This window comes from Bactrocera tryoni, unplaced genomic scaffold, assembly GCF_016617805.1.
Source record: "Bactrocera tryoni isolate S06 unplaced genomic scaffold, CSIRO_BtryS06_freeze2 scaffold_11, whole genome shotgun sequence".
In the NCBI taxonomy this organism is placed as follows: Eukaryota; Metazoa; Arthropoda; class Insecta; order Diptera; family Tephritidae; genus Bactrocera; species Bactrocera tryoni.
The window spans coordinates 2,547,773-2,571,160 of NW_024395824.1; the positions used below are offsets into that span (position 1 = coordinate 2,547,773).

Genomic DNA, 23,388 nt, shown 5'->3' on the forward strand with positions numbered 1-23,388 from the left:
AATCATTTTTATTATACTTGTATATATTTTTCAGTATCTATGAAACTGTTGATTCTTTTGTCAGAGCCATTCAGTTTCAGTACGAGTGAAAAAGGTACACACATGTAAACATACAGGCGAAGCTAATAAAAGCGTCGTAAGATCAGCCAAATGTACTGTGGTCCAGATATTTGGTATCTGGGTCTTTGAAGTGGAATTTTATCCTGATATATTCATTAGTGTTTGATTTGTATACTGGTCGTAAATTAATCAGATGATATTTAAAGTTGTGTTGTATAGGAGACGCAGTTTCTGTTCAATTTTCAAGGAGTATAAAGGAGTGGTTTGCTCTCATACCAAATTATTTCATTAATATATCATTTCAAACATATAATATTTAATACACAATGCACTTACAATTCCTCCTCAATCTTATCGCGCATTCAAAATGTTTATGATGCGTTTGTTACGCTAGTGTTGCTCGAATTTTCGCGTAGAACTTGATTCGCATCAAAGGCAACACTGACGCAGTAACTTCACAACGAACACACCCTAGTTCCTGAGATATAAGATTTCATCCACAGTTGGACAGTGATGCGCCAGTGTTACATTTTTACACTTTTACAACACCAACCTCTCTTGGGTGCTATTAAATATATGTGGCATATGGCCAGCAGTGGCAGCCAAGCGACAGAGGTCAGTTAAAAAGGCAGTCCAGCTTTACAAGGCCGCAATAACCAGAGGTTTACCAAGCCAGAAGCGGTAGATAAAGAGCATATTCATCCCGACCAAAAGCAAGGAGCAGCTCAATATAGTCTGCAATACAAATCTGCCGATTGGGGGATGGAGATTCGTCAATGCATTCGAAAACCCCGCAGCAGTATCTTCAGCTGTTGACACAATAATTTATAGAACTGCTAATAAAAAGTGGAGGAAGGTAAGTGTTTTTCAGGGTCTGAGTTATCAGACAGACTCTTTTAACTTTACACTGAGAGAGAGCTTCTGAGCGACTCTCAAGCAGACGCAGATAAGCCAAAAATTAATGCGTCTTCCTCAAATTAATCTCCATCACAGCAAAAAAGCTTCTCCAGCCCTAATTAACCACATGGCGGCAGGATAGCCTGACATTGTCCTCATTCAGGTGCTAAAGCTTAATGGAGAACGTATTTGCAGATTGAGAACACCTGGTTATAATTTAAGCAGGACAACCGCGAAAATGAGGACAAGTAATGTTTTTATTTTACACAGGTATAGTACTCAGGACTGGCTAGTATCACGCTGTATGTCGTAGGAAGAAGATAAAAAACCATCGTTGGTGATGAAAGAGCTGATACGGAACACCGAAGCATGTAAGTGCTAGATTATACTTGGATGCGACTCCAATGCGCATCACACAGTGTAGGTCAACACGGATATCAAAGAAAGGGGTGAATTGATATTTAACTACTTAATAGGTACTAGGCTGGCTGGAGGTAATATGCCAACATTCATAACAAGAAACTAGTAGAAGGTATCAGACATTACCCTCATGTCTGAAGTATTAAAAAATATGTTTTTGAAGAACACTCCTTTTCCATTTATAAATAAATTTACAACAATTACAAATTATTTCATTTATGTGAGGGACAAAATTATTCAAACAACTCCCAGTCAAGCCATTAAATTAAAAATTATACTAGTGTTCCGAGAAAAAGCAATAACGGAAGCATTTGGAAAGGTGTTCGTTACCACTATGAAAGCTTCACTCAAAATTTATAGTTTTGCATTTAATTTTCGACATTCGGAATTGCGTTATGGATATTTAGAAAAAACTACAGAAGACGAAAGAAAGATATTTTTAAATTTACATAAATAAAACAAATCATATGCCAAAATTGATAAATGAACAGGAAATCGTAAGAAAAATTAAAGGGAATCCCAAACGTTCTTCTAGTCTGGGGGCAGCAGAAGTTTATGTAGAAACTGGGGAAAATCAGGGTTTTCATTTACTACTCCGTAGCAGCAAAATTTCTAGAATTATCGGGAGCCGTAGCAGAGCCATAGCAAAACAATGTGATGTGCTCTGCTCTGCTCGGAGTTTTGTTAGGTAAAGGTTAGGTTAGGCTCTCGCATGTTTAGCATGTAGTATAGCACATGAAAGTTTTAGTTAGCTCTGCTCTACTACCGCTCCCAATTTTGGCACAATTCCGATTTCTTTGGCGCCGCGATTTGAAGGTACCGTTGGAAAGAGGAAGTCCTCCTGATTAAAAAATATAGGTACCGCAAACGCTCAGTTTACGAGATATTCGACCTTAAAGTTAAAAAAATCGCAAAATTCGAACTTTTCAAGAAGTTATTTCACCACGTTAAACCCACTTTATTCACATTTTTCTCTTAAAATTAATTAAATTACACTAGAATCTTTTAAATAAATCCACATCTTACACTTTTAGCAGGTTTTATATTTAAAAAAACTTTATTTTAAAAATTACATTTTACGCTCGTTTGAACCTCATTTGTTTACCAAAAATTACGAAGAAATGGAGCGCTGCCATGTGATGACAAGGCAATTCGCTGAAATTCCTCTTTTTCGCAAAAATTCCTTTATTCATGCATATGGATATATATATTATATTATATAATAATGTTACGTAATAAAGTGTAAGGTTACAGTACAGTACGAAAACTCAAATTTTGTTTCAATGTGAGTGCATGATAACCGTAAAATATAACCACTTTATATCCAAAACTCATATTTTAAATATAGTAATATATATATCGTCACCTAATATACAAACCAATGTATCATAAAAAATAAATTGAAATCGCTGACAGATTTAGATATTACTGTGCAGAAGCGACCTAGAGCATCTGAAGAATCATCAGTTTGACAGACTGTGAACAGACTTGTTAATGTTTGTCGACGGTGGACGTGCCGTTCTGTCTGCCGTGTTCGATTCATTAAAATAAACTCTCTAATATATTTAATATGTGTAGCGCCAAATGATGTCATCTGGAAACAGCTGTTATATTTCTGAATGTTGGCCAAAAAATGTTTAACATTTCCAATCCAAGAAACTAATGAGCGTTTAGGATCTGGTTTTGGGACCAATTGTACCAATTTTACTTTTCCTCAAGCACAACATAATCCAGTAGACTCAAATGTGTATTTTAACGTCTTAAAATATTTACATATTATTTTATTTTTTCCAATTGTTACCGATTTGCGAAACAATTATTAGCAACAATTAGCGAAATGCAGTTCGTTCAAGAATCACAGGAGCACTGCGACTGCGGATTCTGTCAATTTCATTATGTCGTGCTTGCTGTTGTTGTGTTTGATGTGCATGAGCTTGTTGCATTCCAAGCCTTTCTACTTTACCGTCACTCAATAAATAACGCAATTCTGACTTAGCAATACGACTATGTTCTTGATCTGTTTCTCTCTGGTCATCAGTGCGGCTAGTACCTGAGATAGCTCTCGCACTTTTGATTAACTGCGACGACCTAAGTCTGGTCGTCTTTTCCTCGGCGTCGTAAATTGTATTTAATCAAATTTATAAAATTTCTCGCTTACTTAACACCACTCACTCACTCCCTGGCACCAACGGTAAATAAAGATCAGAGCTTTCAAACACTCGCGCATTGAGAATAAACGATAACCAAACCACAGTTTACGACTGTTGTAATTTAATGGCCAGTGATGTAAATATGATACTCTAGCTGACCCGACAAATTTTGTACTGCCTCAATCGATAATTAAAAGAACAAACAAAAGGAATCCGTAATAATGAAAAAATTTCTTTGTACGAATGAAGTTTTATTCTTATTTTCTATTAAGAACACATGATGTTGCTTATTTTTAAAACAGAGGTTCCCAGAAAAACTGCCATTTATAAGGTTTCAATTTGATATTGAAAGACACACACAGTTATAATACAGTCTGTTAATTAATGTGAAGCTTTCAGATAAAAAATATTTTGTTTTGTTTTGTGGCGCGTAAATAAACAAAGATGACGATTTTTCGACGCGCGAACACGCGAAACCGGATTCCGTAAGCTAATTGTCAATAATTGTCCTTTTTGCGATCTGACATCTTTCGAGCGATTGCATATGAGAAACCATGCAGCGGTTCATCGCACGTTCTCGCCCAATATTATCGCTTCGCTTTTTGTGCGGACTTTGACATCCGCTTTAGAGAACAGTGAGTGATTGTTATTTATGGTGAACTTTATTGAATAGTAATAAAGTGTAAATTTACTCTACAAGAAAAGGAGAATGTTTCTCACCTTTTAAACCTTCCTTAGACCCCCACGAACATTTCAAGATCAAGATAAGATAAATCTGTTCAGCCGTTCTCGAGTTTTAGCGAGACTAACGAATAGCAATTCGTTTATATATACATACATACTATATATAGATATAGATAATTCTTCTTGTCAAATGAAAGTGTGTGAATAATTTTTTCTCCCATTAAGTAATAAGTAAATTGTCTACATTTATTTAAAATGCCAAATTGATTTGCTGAATTATTTCTATTTTTAAATACCTAAAATATATGTAAATAAAGATTTCTTTAGAACAAACCTAGTTATAAACTAGTTTTTTATCAATTCAAAGACATAACTTTTATGGTAAACTGCGTGATGTGTTAATAATTATGGTGTCCTGAAACTGCAAAGACAGAAAAGAAAAGGATAAATAAAATATTTGCTATAGAGTTATACCCTCCATAACATTTTTAGTCGATGATCTATCCATCCGACCAGAGTTTAGTGTCTTACTACTTTTTACATTTGCGGCCTTCGGCAGCATTTAAAACACAGAGTCACAACACACCGGGTATTTATAAAGAGACGAGAAATTCTGAAAAGTTTTACATAAATCATCAAACGATTATGGATTTTGTAAAATCTTTTTATTGTACCCTTGCAACCTGTTGCTAGAGAGTATATAGTTTTCTTCTGCTAACAGTTGTATGCATCACCTAAAACTAAAGGAGATAGATATACAGCTATGTATATATATAAATGATCAGGATGTCGAGAAGAGATGAAATCCGGGTGACTGTCTGTCTGTCCTTCCGTCCGTACAAACAAAATTTCGAGTTCGCAGATAGGCATAATCGAACCACTGCCACGTCCACAAACCGCTATTAACCGAAAATATATATTATAAAGTGTCATAACTTCTTTTCTTTAATGGCGAAAAAAATGCTTACGCAGTTATAGCCGAGTTAACACCTACCCGCCAGTCGTTTCTTCTTTTCGCAAGGTGACGCCAATTAGGGATTCTAAGCCAATTAGGGATTCTGTCGAATACTTTCAGAGCTGGAGTGTTTTCGTCCATTTGGACGACATGATCTAGCCAGCGTAGCCGCTGTCTTTTAATTCGCTGAACTATGTCAATGTCGTCGTATAACTCACACAGCTCATCTTTTCATCGAATGCGATATTCGCCGTGGCTAACACGCAAAGGACCATAAATCTTTCGCAGAACTTTTCATCAGATGTTGTCATCGTCCATGCCTCTTCACCGTATAGCAGGACGAGAATAATGAGTGTTGGCAATGTTGGTAAGAGATACTTATATTGGAGAAAGCGGAACTAACGGCGCATTTGTTAATGCAAATGATGTCAATATCATCAGCATACGCCAGCAGCTCTACACTCTTATAGAAGATTCGACCTTCTCGGTTTAGTTCTGCAGCTCGAATTATTTTCTCCAACAGTAGGTCGAAGAAGTCACACGAAAGAAATTCGCCTTGTCTGAAACTTCGTTTGGTATCGAACGGCTCGGAGAGGTCCTTCCCGATCCTGACGAGGCTTTTGGTGCTGCTCCACGTCAGTTTACACAGCCATATTAGCTATGCGAAGATACCAAATTCAGACATCGCGGCATAAAGGCAGCTCCTTTTTGTGCTGTCAAAGACAGCTTTGAAATCGACGAAGAGGTGGAGTGTGTCGATTCCCTTTTCACGGGTCTTTTCGAAGATTTGGTGCATGGTGAATATCTGGTCGATTGCTGATTTTCCAGGTCTAAAGCCACACTGATAAGGTCCAATCAGTTTGTTGACGGTGGGCTCTAATCTTTTACACATTACGCTCGATAGAACCTTATACGCAATGTTGATTAGGCTTATCCCACGGTAGTTGGCGCAGATTGTGGATTAGGCAGAGCACACTTAAATTAAAATCTTTGGGTATGCTTTCATCCGACTATATTTTAAAAAGTAGCTGTTGCAGGCTCCTTATCAGTTCTTCCTCTCATCCGAGGCTGGTTGTTATTTTTCTTTGGGGTTGGTTTTTACGTGGCGGGTCCCAAACCCAGCGCACAAGCCTATGTAGGAAGCTTTCGCCTTCTCACTTTAGCTCGCCTTTAAACGGATGTTCTCAGGCTACCCACAGGATACTTGGTCAAAACCGGAAGTCATAAGCTGCTTGAGCCATATGTAAAACAATCGTTTCTGGCCACTCCCCAAGTGAATGGCGATCACATAACTTTCCTCACTTGCGTGAACTTCTACGCATGACTCCATCCACTTGTGCACTTGTGGGAAAGAAATTATGGAAATGTGGGCGTGGCCCCGCCCTCTAATAAGTTTAATGTACATATATCATAAACCTCTAAAGCTAGAACAACCAAATTTACTAAGAGCAAAAGAAAAGGACGCCTCCCGACAGTTGCTCCCTGTATTACGGTACTGTTCAAAACAACTAAAATCACGATAAATCAATAACTACATACGCCAGAAACATTAAATTTTACCCCTGAGACGGTAAGAGAAGTCTTTATAGGAGACATTGTGAAAATTGGACGATGGGCGTGGCACCACACATTTTTTGGAGAAATCACATATCTCGGAACTTGACCTACTGATCTCGACTAAATTGAGTACGTAACATTCTTATTATATTCCTGTCACAGTTCAAAAATATCTCCAAAAATATTTGTCAAAAATATTTCCATATAACACAATTTTAAAATCCTTTTGTTTCTTTCACTTTCCAGTACATAAATCAAGAAGTAATTAAATAACGGGGTAAAATTTTGCAATAACAATTCCTTTAGAGTATGCCACCTTATGACCGAAAATTGTCCAAATCCAAACAAAGTGTTCAAGCCGCTAGGTACCGAATATGTGAACCTCAATATGTATAGTTGAATTTTAGCCAAAGATAACGGTCAATTTATGGGATATACAATTGAAATGAAAGGAGGATCTTTCCCTTATGATAATACCTTTTAGTATCAAAAATAGGTTGAATTGGGCAATACTTCTCTAAGCCCCCATATACTTTATATAAAGATTATCGAACTTTCCGGTGGCTTCATGCTGCATATATTGGCCAATATTTGCGTCATCTCAATGAAAATTAAAAAACGTGTATAACTTATAACAGTGTACATTTTTGCCTAAAATAAGTAAAATTGGGTGAAAACATGACCTGCCCCCCATATAACTAATATCAGAACTTTCGAACATACGACTGACTTTACACCATGTGATTAGTCATTGTATGTAAGGTACTTTAATGAAACGCAGGGAACATTTTTTTTAGCATGTGGCTTATAATAATTAATGGATAATATCGGGTCGATACTAATCTGACTCTCATATACTGCATTTGATTTTTCCTTTTCTATAAAATCTTATGCCGGATGTGTCGATCAGTGTATTCGTTATATAGAGCATATATACTTGTATATATATAGGGTTACCATATTCCCTGATTTTGACCTTCGGCACTGATTCCCTGATTTTCGTGAAAATTCCCAGATTTTTGCCACTGTTACCAATTTAATTGCGACAGTTTTAAGAATTTCAAGAACAAATATCAGCTTTTGTAGCCGATAATGCCCCTGTCAACTTCGGTGAATTGAATCGAGAAGGTTCCCAAAATGTTTTTTCTTTGTTAAAAAGAGATTTCAATTCTGAGCTGTTGGCCAGCTCACATTTTGCACAATTCTGCTCATTATGACTTGTATCGTTTCAAACTCGATGCAATTTTTAACATTGAAATCATGGCCTTCAAATTGTTCAAACATTTTTCAATTTACACTCTGAACACAGAAGAATTAAAAATGTTTTGCGATTTTTTTCAAGTTGAGTACGAGCCTATGTTGTCTATTTCAAAACTAGGTGGCTTAGTTTATTTCCAGTATGTAGTTGAAAAAATCTTAAAAAAGTTTGTTCCGTTGAAGTCGTATTTTCTATCGATTGAGAAATCCCCCGCATTTTTGCATTCTGTTTTCCAATGACTTTGTTGAACCTTTTTTGTTGTTGTATATGCTCACATGATATTTTTGAACAAAATTTCATTCCTTTCACTTTAATCACCGAACCGATTTCGGACCACTATAACATATAGCTGCCATATAAACTGAACGATCGTAATCAAGTTCGTGTATGGAAAACTTTCACATTTGACAATGTATCTTCACCAAATTTGGTATAGATTATTTTCTAAGGCAACAATGTAATCTCGGAACAATTGGTCAGATCGGTTAACTATAGCATATAGCTACCATACAAACTGAACGATCGGAATCAAGTTCTTGTATGGAAAACTTTCACATTTGAGAATGTATTTTCACCAAATTTGGTATAGATTATTTTCTAAGGCAACAATTTAATCTCCGAAACGATCGGGATCAAGTTCTTGTATGGAAAACTTTCACATTTGACAATGTATCTTCACCAAATTTGGTGTAGATTATTTTCTAAGGCAACAATGTAATCTCCGAAGAAATTGGCCAGATCGGATAACTATAGCATATAGCTACCATACAAACTGAACGATCGGAATCAAGTTCTTGTATGGAAAACTTTCACATTTGACAATGTATCTTCACCAAATTTGGTATAGATTATTTTCTAAGGCAACAATTTAATCTCCGAAAAAATTGTTCCGATAGGATTACTATAGCATATAGCTTCCATACAAACTGAACACATAGTAACTAAAAGAAGTGCACCTGTGAAGGGTATATTAGCTTCGGTGCAGCCGAAGTTAACGTTTTTTCTTGTTTATTCATAATTTCTTACTGCCTATTTTTCATAATCTTACTTCTATTGATACTAACTAGTATGTTTACTTTTTGCTAGTTGATATTTTGTTAGATACAGATTATATTATTTGTTTAGGTTTGTTTACAGATATATTGTTTGTTTAGATACATTTGGTTTGTTGTATTGATAGTGCAGTTTACATTTTCGTACATACATTTTGTTTGTTACATTTATGATACTAGGCGAGACTATTGTTATTGTTTGTTTAGGTTGCCAGTTGATAATTTATGTATTCGGTACAAAAATGTGATAAGTAACACATGTTCCTTAACTCTCCTCCGTGTTAAAATGGAGCGTCCTCGCTACTTTGCTGCTAATTGCTGTTGGTGTAGGCGGTTCAGTTCGATTTCAAATAAGCCGTCGATTTGTCGTTGTCTGTTGAGCATTCTAACATTTTGGCAATATTTGCAGAGGTGTACTAAACCATAAATAGTAGTCGTGAAGGTAAGAAATGCCATAATGATAATAAATGTGAACTGCACTGGATTTTCTTCGACAGGAATTAAAAACGTTGAAATTTCCTGTATATTACTGAACTTGTAAATTGATTTCGAGGAAAGAATGCGGAGTACTTCAAGTTTTTCGCTGTGCTGGTTGTGTATGATTTCTCTGAGTTGTTGTTGATGGTTGTAATATGTAATACCATCTATGTTTGTGGATTCTGAAAAATGAATTAATTTAGGGCCATATAGCATATTATTCCAAGAATGCTCATAATCTGTCAAGTGGTGACCGCTTTCTAAAATTTGAATTGGAGCGTTATTTTCATGAATTGTTTCGCATTGTGCTGATTTATCGTTTAAAATTTTTGTAGTACAATTATCAGAGGGTTCTGATTTACAAATAAAACTACTGAAATAATTCTTACATTTTGAAATTCTTTGATAATTATTACATTTTGCTATCTTAGGATCTAAAACTATTTTACCATGTTTATGTGCTAAAGGGTATACATTATATAGTCTACATTTAGTTTCGAGTATTGGATATTTGTAAATTGTAATTATAGCTTATTCTAAGTAACAAATATGGATGTCAGAATATTCCAATATATTAATAAGGGGAGATCCAACTCCTCATGGTTTATTAATTCATGCACATCATTTAAATTAAGTGTGCCAGAGTAAAAATTGTTATTTTTCGCAAAATTAATAGTGTTTGTAGTTGTTTACAGTTCATTATAAATTTCTGCTATAATTAAATTCTCATTTATTGCTTTAGCATCGAGTGTTTCAAGTATTCTCTCAAACTGCGAATTAATGCTTTTTTGTTTATTATTATTTTCTATTAGCATATTAGTTGACGTTTTGATTTCTATAAGATCGTCATGATCTGGTGTACCAGTTATAAATTTTAGCGCAGAACCAAGAAAGTTAATTGATCTTTTAAGCCTGTAAATATTTGGAATGAGTTGATTTTTTAAAGTCTCAATTTTATTTACTAATATTTTTTTTTCAGGCTGGTTTTCTAAATTATATGAAGATTTCATTATCTCTTCGTAAGGTGCAAGGATGTTGGACAAATTTGAAATGTGATATAAAAACGAACTATTCTGGTAAATGTAAACCGGGTCAGTTTCAACAAGCACATATTTTTTGTTTTTTAAATCAATTATGTTGTCGCATAATGCGGTAGTATAATAAAGAAGAAAAATTATTCTGTACATGCCTGTACTTTTATGTTATCTTTGTGAATAACACGTCCCCTATTTGTTGTTACCTTCCTTCCGTTGTCTTCTTTAACAATTTGTTTCGCGTATTTTTTTCACGTTTTTATTTCGCCTGTGCATCTTCACAAATATGACGTAACCTTGTCTATAATTCAGCTGCTTTCGATTACGATTCTGATAACGTAAGACGCTTTTCTTGTAGACGTTCGTGGATGTCAGGATACCCCTTTTGATTGAAGAACACGTCCTCGGGTTTCTCGTTGGTTACCGAATGGATCGTTTTATTGTATTGCCGAACGGCTTCAAATATCTGTTCTTCAGGTGCTGAATTGTGCTGGTCTGTCAAAACTTTCGCGAGTTCAATTATTGTGCTGTGCGTACGCTCTTCTTGCCCGTTTGTAGTAGAATGAAACGCTGGCGTTTTGGTTTGCGCTATTTGTAACCTTTTGTAGTGCACATAAGCTTGTAAATGATAATTGGTTATCAGTCATTAGAAACTTTGCGTTTGGGTATATTTGTGAAAGTATCTCGTCGACATACTTGTATATATCTTTTCTTGAAGGTATTAGTCTGAAGTGGCAAAATTTTGAGTATTTGTCAGTTGAGCTAATGTATATATATGTTATCGCTCATATAGAATAAATCTAAGTGTATGTATTCTCCTACTTTGTTTGGTGTTGGTGCTGCACCAATCGGTTGTTTGTTTGGTCGGCGTTCGTATTTGTTTGTTAGACAGATTTCACAGTCTTGTACTTCTTTTTTACAAGCGTCTCGTATGTTTGGCCAGTAATATTTTAACGAAATTTCCTGTGCGTTATTTTTGTAATTTCTGTGTGCACGTCTATATGTGTCATTTATGATTTGTTTTTGTCTTTTGATTTCGTTTATGTCTTCAACCGTTTTATGAGTTAGAACAATACACACTGGGAAATGCACTGATAATTTCATTTTCAACGAAAAATAATATTTGTTCATTTATTTGTAGAGCTTTTACAACTTGTGGTTTGATTACATTTTTTAATCTGTCCAATAGCTCAGTTTTAGTGTTAAAAAAAATTGTATGTCTACTGTTAGAAAAGATATTTTGGGATGATACTTGGGTGGGGTTTGTGTCTGATTGTTTTATAATAATTTGATTTTTAAAGCAATTTAAGGGTTGCTTTACACGTTTAATTTTTTCTATAGGAGAGCATTGTGCTGAATGTTGGGAATTATTAGAATTAGATGTGTTATTAATTCGTTGGCGGGAAAGTGCATTGGCAACAACGTTCTGATGTCCAGGTTTGTAAGTCATTTTAGCACCATATTCTTCGATGAAATTTTTCCATCTTTTTAATTTTGTATTTACCGATTGATGATCGGTGTATATAGTTAAGTCTGCTTTGCCATATAAGTAATTTCGGAGTTTCTGTAAGGACCACACAATTGCGAGAAACTCTTTCTCATTTGTAGAGTAATTGTTTGCTGAAATTTGGTTGGAAAAGTTCAACCTGAGCTTGAAGTTCTTCTTTTGTTCGACTTAATGCTGCTATTGCAGGTTCATCTAATGTAATTTTAATTTTTGCGCTTTAATTTTTTGATATTTTACCGTTGTCTCCTCTGAGAAACGTGGTAAGTGGTTTAACAATGGCTGCAAAATTTTTTATGAATTTTCGATAATTGTTTGCGAGACCCAGAAAAGATCTAAGCTCCTTGCGTGAAGTAGGGGTGGGAAAATCTTTTATAGCTTGTCTTTTTATGGGATCGACGGTGATTTTATTGTATTTAATTATGTGCCCCAAATATTCTACTGAGTCTTTTCATTGGAAATCTTCATGTTAACTGAATGAAGTGCATTTATAATAATGCGTATGTGCTCGACATGCTCTGCTGGAGAAGAAGAGTAAATGAGAACATCGTCTATATAAACATACGCAAATTCGCCAATATATGGTCTCAGGATATCATCGATACACCTTTGAAAAATTTACGGAGCATTTTTCAGTCCAAAAGGCATGCGAAGAAATTCATATTTGGCTCCATTTACACTAAAAGCTGTTTTCTCTCTGTCAGATTCCTTAATAAGAATCTGGTGAAATCCAGATTCCAATTGCATTACCAAGATTTTGTATAGTCGTAGCTACATCAGGTATGGGGTATCTATCTGTAATAGTTTGAGCGTTTAGCTTTTGAAAGCCTACAACCATTCTGCGTTTAGGTTTCCCTTGTTCGTCGGTACCTTTTTTAGCAACTGTGCAAATGGGTGAATTGTACTGACTTTTACTAGGGTGGATTATTTCACTTTCTAAAAGTTTAATAATTTCTTTGTTAATAAAATCATTATCAGATATAGGGTACGGATATTGTTTTGTCCAGATAGGATCTTCGGATTTTGTCCTAATTGTGGCTTGTACAGTGGTAGTAAATGGTAATATTGAGTTAGTACCTTCATTTTGTTGCATTATTTTTTCAATTTCAGATTTATATTTCTTCTAATGCATCAGTTTGAAAAAAATGTAAGGAAATTATCTAACACTGATATTATTTTTTTTTGATTTTGATATTGAGAAACCATGAAGAATTTTTACTTTTGTGGGTTTGATTGGAATAGACTCACCGATATTACATTTGGTACTTATGTAATTGTTTTTTGCTCCAGTGTCGATGAGGATATTAACTGCTTTGCCTGTATCCCTGCAGTGGCGTTGAAGACACGGCAATTGATTCACTCGCTTGAGAAAAACAAAGCCTGTCTTATATACATAATCGGTACTTTGTTTTGTAGCAGGTGATCGTAATTCATCGCCGCCATGTTGTGGTGTGAGAGGCTAGTTCTTCTTTATGTATTTGGTTTACTCGTTGCATCTTCTCTGGTGCGTTGTATGTAGTTACAAGATGAAGGATTTTGGTGCCTCTTCTGTGGATCTCCTCGAATTGGATTATTTGGAGGTAATCCTTGCATTTGACGGTTATAGTTGTTTTGTAAAGGTGCAGCGTTGAAGTTGGTGGGTCATCTGTATTGCCGTGAGGAATCTACGTCCATTGTTTGGCACTGTGGGGTGGGTGCACTCTGTGTATATGTGTATGCACTTGCACGTTTGGTCTATATCTTCGCTGATCATCGCGGTATCTTCTGTTTTGAAAGGGTTGATGTTACTGCCTGGGTGCACGTGTTTCTTCATGATGTCTTCTCTTTTGAACGTGTTGATGTGGCATATTGTATTTCCTGTAGTCATCGTACTGAGGAAAATCGAATTGCAATTTCTCGTTGTCGTGATATATCGTACTTGCGATGGGGTAGGCGGTTTCTAAATCCTTTGGATTGTGGCTGTAGAGGGTGCCGCTTGTATACTTGCTGTTCAAGCCATGAATAAACGTTCTGACGGCTTCTAGATTCGCATACTTTTGCATTTCTAATGGGTCACCTGAGCTTCCCATTTCAATTTTTGTTAGAGCAAGATTCAATGCCCTGCTGACTTCGCAATGAAATTCCGCCAGTGTAAGTTTGTTTTGCGTAATCCTTTTCATTTCGTCTAGTAAGACGCAAAAAGGTCTCTGGTCCGCATACATGTAGTCGAGGCGATTTATGATTGAGTAGAAGTTGAACTTCGTGTTGTGGTTGATTAAAATATCGGCTGCTTCTCCTTGAATTTTCGAATCCAATATCGAAAGTGCGGTATAATATGTCGGGGTTGTGGCATATTCTTTTATGTTTTCCATGTGCGTCCACGCACGTTTTCTCCAGGATCTGTATTGATTTATATTGCCGTGAAGTCTGGCAATGCTTTAAAAATATCCAGGTTAATCTGCATTTCGTTGATTATATTTGGTTTGCAGTACTCGTGCTGATCCGTAATTGTCACATTTGATGGCAGACTGTTCTCCAGGGTAGCCACTCATTGTTGGTTCTCAGTTAGAGATGTAGTTAAAGCAACAATTTGAGCCCTGAGATTTGCAATCTCCTATGCATACATATCGAAGTTGGTGTTCAATAAGGAACGACGCAAATTGAACAGTTTTTGTCTCTTTTTATGAGATTCCAGTGTGATTCCGATGTTTATCGGTGCTGCTTCCAATTTTTCAGGAACTTATTTTTTTCTTCAGGAACGTGGATTTTAGTTTTATCCCTTTATGTCAGGATATGGCAGGTTGAGTTCAAACGAAAAGAACGGTTGAGCCCCCAGTTAACAAACTGTTATTTGTCGCGAGTAAAAGAAATTATATTTATTTGGGCAGTACACTTATTTTCGTCTTGCCTTTTTTATTCATAATTTTTACTGACTACATTTTATAATCTTAGTGCTATTTATACTTATGGAATGCAGCTGCTGTTATCTTCTTTCAACTTTGTTGTAATTCGATATCTGTTATTTTGCTATCACTTGTTTGTTATTGCTGTGATGCGGAGGTGGTTATCGCAGTGGATTATTCCATTGCCAGATGTTTGTTGTTTATATGTCGAGAATGCATTTCTATTGTTTGGCTGATAGTGTATGTCAAAACAAGTTCTATCGGTTTACATAGTTCGACTTTGTTTAGGATGTATATTAGCAGATAAGATGTATGTGAGTGTGTGTGTGACTCGGAGCGAGGCTATGTCGTTAGCTCGCGCACAAAGACCCCAGGTGGCCAGAATGAGTTGCCAAGTATCAATTGAAAATTGTCAGCGGATACGTCGATCTTAAACGAGGAAATATCCTTGTTGTATTTGAAATTAAATGTACGGATGACTATATCATCGACTGTGGTATCCGCAGCAAGTCTCGAGATAAAAAGTGTCTTTTTCCGCGGTATTACAACTAAGTTTTTATTAGCTGACTTGGAGGTATTTCGCTTACCGTATTCAGTAACAGTTTTCTCTGTGTTCTGAGCAGACGGAACCTTCTCTCCTTGAGGACAAGGGGATGCAAGATTGATGATTTGGGTTCTCTTCCTGCACATTTAGGCATTAAAATGATTGAAACAACGTTTCATAATGCCTAAATTTTTCAGAAAGGGTTTCAAGCTCACGACCAATCTCATTCAAACCATTGCGCGTAAAGTAAAGTAAAAAGAGCAATGACAAAAATATTTGTAACAAATGAATGCAATAGAAATAGTTGGTTATCAAAGATAACAACCAATGTAGCGAGCAGTTTGAGATGCACTGTAACACACAAAAGTAAGAAACTCGCAAGCAGCTGTGATATAGTGATACTTATCTTAATGGATCACTTAATTCAGATAATTTCACCGCAAAGTTTTAAATATTATACGAATTAAATAAATAAAACAAATTTCTAAGAACACGAAAGCACAGCTGTACACGAAAACTCCTCTTAAAAAATTCACGAATATCATCTAATTTTTCATAAGTTACACTTAACATGACGCCATCCATTGCATGTGTTACACCTGACCGAGGTGGAGTTTAGATGGAGCCTTTTAGCGCAAACGAAGCAGAAAAATTTCTCCGGGTCCGGGTTCGGCTCAATGTCAGCACGAGTCATGAGGATACAGAGGAGCCCAGCTGCAAGGAGTTGTTCCAGTGACGACAAACTTAAACTAAAACAGGTAGGTCCAACACCGCGGTGTTTATAGTTCTTTTGTGCCAAATTTGTTTTTAGCAGGCGGCTCTTCAAAAAAATAATCCTGGTTGGTCCAACACCGGGTTGTTCAAAATTCTATTGTGTCGAAAAAAGAATACCCCTGGCATTCTAACTAACAATTAGTGTTACCTTTTTCTTCTTCTTCTTAATTGGCGTAGACAGCTCTTACGCGATTATAGTTAACAACAGCGCGCCAGTCGTTTCTTCTTTTTGCTACGTGGCGCCAATTGGATATTCCAAGCGTAGCCAGGTCCTTCTCCACCTGGTCCTTTCAACGGAGTTGAGGTCTTCCTCTTCCTCTGTTTCCCACGGCGGGTACTGCGTCGAATACTTTCAGAGCTGCAGTGATTTCATCCATTCGGACAACATGATCTAGCCAGCGGAGCCGCTGTCTTTTAATTCGCTGAACTATGTCAATGTCGTCATATATCTCGTACAGCTCATCGTTCCATCGAATGCGATATTCGCCGTGGCCAACGCGCAAAGGACCATAAATCTTTCGCAGAACTTTTCTCTCGAAAACTCGCAACGTCGACTCATCACTTGTTGTCATCGTCCAAGCCTCTGCACCATATAGCAGGACGGGAATTATGAGTGACTTATAGAGTTTGGTTTTTGTTCGTTAAGAGAGGACTTTGCTTCTCAATTGCCTACTTAGTCCGAAGTAGCACCTGTTGGCAAGAGTTATCCTGCGTTGTATTTCCAGGCTCCAAGATAGACGAAATTATCTACGACTTCAAAGTTATGACTGTCAACAGTGACGTGAGAGCCAAGTCGCGAGTGCGACGACTGTTTGTTTGATGACAGGAGATATTTCGTCTTACCCTCGTTCACTGCCAGACCCATTTTCTCTGCTTCCTTGTCCAGCCTGGAGAAAGCAGAACTAACGGCGCGGGTGTTGAGGCCGATGATATCAATATCATCGGTATACGCCAGCAGCTGTACACTCTTATAAAAGAAACCTCGTTTGGTATCGAACGGCTCGGAGAGGTCCTTCCCGATTCTGACGAAGCTTTTGATGTTGTTCAACGTCGGTTTACACAGAAGTTTTGGTTTTGCGGGGATACCAAATTCAGACATCGCGGCATAAAGGCAGCTCCTTTTCGTGCTGTCGAAAGCAGCTTTGCAATCGACGAAGAGGTGGTGTGTGTCGATTCTCCTTTCTCGGTTCTTTTCCAAGATTTGGCGCATGGTGAATATCTGGTCAGTTGTAGATTTTCCAGGCCAAAAGCCACACCGATAAGGTCCAATCAGTCTGTTGACGGTGGGCTTTAATCTTTCACACAATACGCTCGATAGAACCTTATACGCGATGTTGAGGAGGCTTATCCCACGGTAGTTGGCGCGGATTGTGGGGTCTCCCTTTTTGTGGATTGGGCATAGCACACTTGAATTGCAATCGTTGGGCATGCTTTCGTCCGACCATATTTTACAAAGAAGCAGATGCATGCTCTTTATCAGTTCTTCGCCGCCGTGTTTGAATAGCTCGGCCGGCAATTCATCGGCCCCCGCCGCTTTGTTGTTCTTCAGACGGGTAATTGCTATTCGAACATCTTCTTGGTCGGGCGATGGAACGTTTGCTCTTTCGTCATCGATTGGGGAATCGGGTTCGCCTTCTCCTGGCGTTGTGCGTTCACTGCCATTCAGCGTTACCTTACGTACATATTATGCAGAAGAACGAAAAAAATAAAAAAGACAAATAATAAACCAATGACTGGAAAAAATTCAACTATTTAAAACGCGTGTTTCTCTGATTTATAATGAATTTTACACTTATATTTTTAAATTTTATATCCATTAACACTTCACCAATTCGTTTCTAACGTTATATTAAATAGTGCAAAAATAACTTTTACTCAATATTTAACTTTTGTTCAATTATTTTTGTTCACACAATACAAAAGAGTTACATTCTAACTAATAATCAGTGTTACCTTACGTACATATTTTACAGAAGAATCAAAAGGCATGAAGAAAACAAATAATACCCTAATGACAGGATAAAAATAACACATTAGTTTTGCGCATAGAATTCCTATCCTCCTTTTTGAGTTGACGCCTTTTGTTGTTGTTTTAACGGAGTTATCTAATCTTCGTTAGAGTGGTGGGGATTATCCAAGTTGTCGTCGATGTCATCTAACGGGAGGCCCAGGAGACGTGCAGTTTCGACGGAGTTGGACCACAGGGAAAAAGGTGTCAGAGGAGTGGGGTTGTCGGGCAATGCGAAGACACATTACATGCAGGACATGTATTGGATATGTCGGGGTCTATTCTGAACAAGTAGGAGCTTAACCTGCTACAATATCCAGAACGTAGCTGCGCTAGGGTCAAACGCGTTTCTCGCGGCAACTCGAGCTCTTCGTCTGCGATGGGTGGTGATTTGGCTCAAAGAACGCCATTCACTGGAAGGGAGTCAGTGAAGGTGTTGATAGCTCCACTGTAAATGGCGGTCAGTACCTGTCGGAAGTTAGTTGCGTCCGAAGTCCGGTCGGCGTATTGACGGAAAGACCTCGTGGACTTAGTGGCTGCAGGGGTGATTTCTACGAAAACATTCTAGCAGGAACTGCTTGGAGAGGAGTTCATTATGCTCCTTAACTGGAAGCATAAGCGTGATCGATGGGAGATATCAAGAGGCATCCTGTCGTGGTCCGGAGTGCAGTGTTCTGGCAGGTCTGAAATTTCCTCATCTGCGTACCACTGCATCCAGGCGACCATATTGTTGCGGCGTAATTGAGGACCGGCCGGCCGATTGCTGTCGTGTGAGAAGTGAAGGAGCATAGACTATCAAAAGTTACACCTAAAATCTTCGGATTATTGATAGTCGGACTTTTGACGCCATCAACTGCAATATTAAGCTCAAGTCTATACTCCTTCGTCCAGTTCGTACAAATGGTCGCTGTGGACTTGGTGAGGGAAAGTGTTGGGTTCCGTGCAGTTAGGAAACGAGAAAGGTCGGAGAGATAGTCGTTTATTTTTGAACGCATGCCATCGATTCCATTGCTCGTCGTCAATATCGTGCAATCATCTGTGTACAAGGTTATGCAAACTCATCTGGGAGTTTCGAGATGTAGAAGTTAAACAGTAATGTTTCGCCTGGAAATGGTACGGATGATTGACGACCGCTCAGGTAGTTCATGGTCCACCTCTCCTGCCCTGGAGGAAGCGTGGTTTTTTCAATGTCCTGCAGTAGCGTTGTGTGGATGACTGTGTCAAAAGCGTTTGACAAGTCCAACTCTACGAGGATCGTTCTCTCACAGGGTGGTTTTTGGTTGAGGCCACGAACTATCTGAGCGTTTATGAGGCTAAGTGCTGTAGTAGTGCTGTGCACTTTTCGGTATCCTTGCTGGTGGTTACCACGGCTCAGGTGGTGAGTTAAGGTCGGGGGTAGCAAGGCCTCAAGTGTCTTCACTACTGGGGAGAGGAGAGTGATCGGACGATAGGACTCCCCTTTGTTGGCGGGTTTCCCAGGTTGGAGTAGTGGGACCACTTTTTTGATTTCCCACACATCGGTTATTAGAAGTGCGGTCAGCGACAGGTTGAAGACTTTGGTGAGGTAGCTTACTCCCGTCGAGCATAAGCATGTTGATTCCATCAGGACCAATGGATTTATTTACATGACTTCGCTTTGTTGCTGATATTCTGAACCTCCTCATCGGTGAAAACGGCGCGCAGTTTTTTGGCATTTTGCGCAGCCGTCGGGTAACACATCGCTTGGTTTTGTCTACCGAATGGTGCAGTGTAAACTGCCGGCTGAAGTAGCTCGCGCACTTCTTCGGGTCCGAAGAGGCATGGCCATTGAACTTCAGTTCGGTCATGCTGTCTCTTCGGGTTTGACAAAGCCTTGACAGTAGACCACAGCTTACTCACACCGGTGGAGAGGTTGCAGGATTTCAAGTGCTGTATCGATTTCGTCCGCTAATGATGGTTTACCAATCGTCGAATCTCCAAGTTGAGATTCCTTATTCGGTAATCCCTGGGATCGGAATGGTGTACGGTGTCACGCTCATTAGCTAAAACGGCTACTTCGTCTTCCGCTAGTCTTCTAGCCAGGATGAAGCGAGCGGTAGCTGCTACAATCATCTTGCGGAATCGACGTTCGCCAACGGATACGTCTGTAGGAATGGGTAAAGCGTTGAAGTTGTTCTCAATAAATTCTGTGTAGCCGACCCAGTTAGATATGTTAAAGTTAACGAAGGTGCGGTTGTCCACATAAACAAAATCGCTGTTTCTCGATCGAGATAATTATGGGCAGATGGTCTGATGCGAGAGTTAGTATAGGTCGCCAATTTATGCTATTTATCAGACAACCACTAGCAATGGTAATATCGGGCGAGCTATTACAAGTGCCCATAACTCTAATGGGGGATTCATCATTCATTGCCCAGAATGTCGAATCGTCAACCTGTTCCGCCAGCGTCATCCCCCTACGATCTTTTGACAGGCAGGAATGCCAAAGATCGTGGTTCGCGTTAAAGTCGCCTAGTAGCAGACGGTTTTCACCACGAAGTAGCGCGCTTATATTCGGATGATATCCTGTAGGGCAACATGTAACTGGGGGATGTATATATTAAATATTTCGAGATAGCTATACCCTGACATTCTAGGCTAGTATCCCTGCGGTCGATGTCTTCAGGATTAGACAGTGCGCATGCGCACGGTGTTGTGCAAAATGAAGGCTAGGCCACCCCCATTATTTCGCTCTTTCGTATTGCGTTGAAACCGGCTCAACTCAGAAGATCTGAGCGTTCAGAGAGTGGGAGTTATGTTGTCTGTTGGAGCTCCTAGGGACCGTGGAGGTCCTCTGTTGGCCACTCGGAGTGAGTGGCGGCGCAGTGCGCGAACTGTGCAGATTGCGCAGCCGTAGAGGCTAGTGTCTGCAGTATTGCGTTGGCAACATGGCACGTGTCTTTAGGCCTGATCAGGTCTTAAGATGGCTCCGTCCAGTTTGGATGAAGCCTTCTTCCGCAAACGCAGCAGAAAAATTCCTCCGGGCCCTGGTTTGACTCAATGCCAGCACGTCTCAGGAGGATACGGAGCAACCCTGCTGCAAGGCGTTGCTCTTATGACGACAAACTTAAATTAAAACTCACCAATTCAAATGGAGTTAGATCGCCGAAAAAACAGCCCTTGGCCGGATAAAATCCGGGTCAATTCCGGTGTGTAGAACCGGCTGTCGTGGGAATTGGCGAGTTGAGTTGGCTGCCTTCGGCCGCGCTTCAAAAGAAAGTAACCATTGCCGATCCAACACCGGAATTTATCACAATGATGAAAATTCTGGAAGATTTTACATTATTCATCCCATGATAATGAATTTTGTATTGAGGGCATAAACTTTATTTTTTCTTATATTTATTCCGTTACAAAATATGGTAACACTAACTTTGTTTATCATAATTGTAAACAATCTAATCATTTCAGCATTTTTAAATTAATAAATTTAGCTAAAATATAACAAAATAAAAGTAAAATGTGAACTTATTTTAATGTTTAGAGTGTATATTTAAATACACAAAGTAAAAAATTTGAAAAAGTTTAGTGAAACATTGGGATGTACTATGTGTTATTGATACATATTTTCGAATTTTTAATCGAGATTCTTGCATATTCCCCCTCTTGAGAAGCTCCCCTATCAGCACATACCCCAATTTATACCGAAATTCGTGTTTTTCACCCGACCGCCAAAGTAATCGGAATCGTTGCTCAATTAAATTAATAAATTTAAAATGAGCAATGATATTTTGATTTGTGCTTGTATAAGTTTCTTAAATTTAAGACTTCGCTTATTCGCCAATCCCTTTTCTATATTTTTTTGCAAATTAACAATATTAAACTAAACATTAATTTTTTTGGAAAATATCTTAAATTTTTTAGAAAATGTACTTATGATTTCGTACTTTATTTTTATTATCTAACTCAATCGTCGTAATAATCGCGCTAATTAATTTAAAATTACCTAAATAAAACTGCCTTCGGTTAGTAGCGCGAGTATTACGACGGTTGTGTTAAATAATAAAAATAATGTACGAAATGTGCAATGTATTATATTCCATAAGCAAGACTCCATATCCTGTCGAAATGCCCCGTTATTGTATGAATAAATGGATTTTAACTAAAGTTAAATATGGAGTTAAAGTTTTTTTGAACAATTTAATGTAAATCAAATGTGTAAAACCGAATTAGTGAAGTGTCAGTGGATGTAAAAGTTGAAAATATTGGTGTAAAATGCATTATAAATCAGAGAAACACGCATTTTCAATTGTTTAAATTTTGAACTTTAAATGCAAACATCTCAAAACCATAAGTCAGCGGCAGCTACATGCAGTAATGGTCACGCAAATATCACACTTAGTCATAAGAACCAATAAGCGCTAATACAAATGGCAAAGAAAAAAGTGTGAAAAGAGCTTAAAATATAATTACTTCTTTATTAATTTAACCATTTAATGGATCGTATCAGTGTGACCCTCCGAAAAATCACTGATTTTCGCAATATTTTTTAATGTTGAAATTAACTAATCATTCCGATTTGTTTTTGTATATTCTTACAAAATTTTGAACTTTCAATAAGGCTGGGATTTAGAATAGCATCCCCCGATTTCGGCGTTAAAATTAGTATGTACGGATAGAAGAGGTCCTCCAGATCAAGAAATTATATATACACCCAACTCTTTTTTTACACGGTAGATACGTTCGTTTTACGTTAGTAAAATGGGGGATACGTTCCATGTCATCTGAAAACCGTGTAAGATGAAATAAATAACTATATTTACTTCGAAAAACCGTGTAAAAAATGTTGAAAACTATAAAATTTCAGATATACATACAAATTGTATATTTATATGGGATTTTATTGTGCGTTAAAACTTAAAATACATAATTCATGCAGGTGAAAAATTGGCGGATTAAGCAAAAAGCAAAATAAATCTGTTAATCCAGAATTAAGAACAGAAAAATTGGAATAGAAATAAAGAAAACATATTTACATAGCTGCAAAATTATTCGCCGCTACTTGATAACAAGCGCAGTGGTCCAACATTGGCAATGAACTGGACTAAATTCGGTATCATCGCTGGAGACATCCATTTCAGCAATGTAAATATCATGCGAACAAAATGTGTAGG

The 23,388-nt window shown here is 37.8% G+C and overlaps 1 pseudogene; it reads right to left on the reverse strand.

Annotated features, from left to right (window-relative positions):
* The window catches only part of LOC120779543, a 28,967-nt pseudogene extending 8,280 nt beyond the window's left edge, over positions 1 to 20,687 (reverse strand).
* Positions 20,688 to 23,388: the final 2,701 nt, after the last annotated feature.